We start from the raw sequence: 779 nt of genomic DNA on the forward strand, positions 1-779 counted from the left end.
GTTTCGCCGGGCTGCGAAGAAATATAGAGCTGAGTATCATCAGCATATCAGTGAAAGTTAACACCGTGTTTCCTGATGATATCTCCCAAGGGTAACATGTAACGGGTGAAGAGTAACGGCCCTAGTACTTAGCCTTGAGGTACTCCATACTGCACTTGTGATCGATATGATACCTCTCTTCATTCACTGCTACGAACTGATGGCGGTCATATAAGTACGATTTGAACCACTAATGCACTTCCATTAATGCCAACAAAGTTTTCTAGTCTATTCAAAAGAATGTTGTGGTCAATAGTGTCGAACGCAGCGCTAAGATCCAGTAGCACTAATAGAGAGAGATAACCACAATCAGATGATAAGAGCAGGTCATTTGTAACTCTAAAGAGAGCAGTCTCAGTACTATGACACGGTCTAAATCCTGACTGGAAATCCTCACAGATACCATTTTTCTCTAAGAAGGAATATAATTGTGAGGGTACTATCTTTTCTAGTATCTTGGACAGAAAAGGTAGATTCGAGATCGGTCTGTAATTAACTAGTTCTTTGGGGTCAAGTTGTGGTTTTTTGATGAGAGGCTTAATAACAGCCAGTTTGAAGGCTTTGGGGACATATCCTACTGACAATGATGAATAATAGTCAGAAGAGGATCTGTGACTTCTGGAAGCACCTCTTTTAGGAGCTTAGATGGAATAGTGTCTAACATACATGTTGTTGGTTTAGATGATTTAGTTTAGACCAGGGGTGGGGGATGTTGATCCTGGGGGGGTCGCTGTTCTGCA

Source organism: Sinocyclocheilus grahami, unplaced genomic scaffold (assembly GCF_001515645.1).
Source record: "Sinocyclocheilus grahami isolate Dianchi unplaced genomic scaffold, SAMN03320097.WGS_v1.1 scaffold2102.1, whole genome shotgun sequence".
NCBI classification, from domain to species: Eukaryota; Metazoa; Chordata; class Actinopteri; order Cypriniformes; family Cyprinidae; genus Sinocyclocheilus; species Sinocyclocheilus grahami.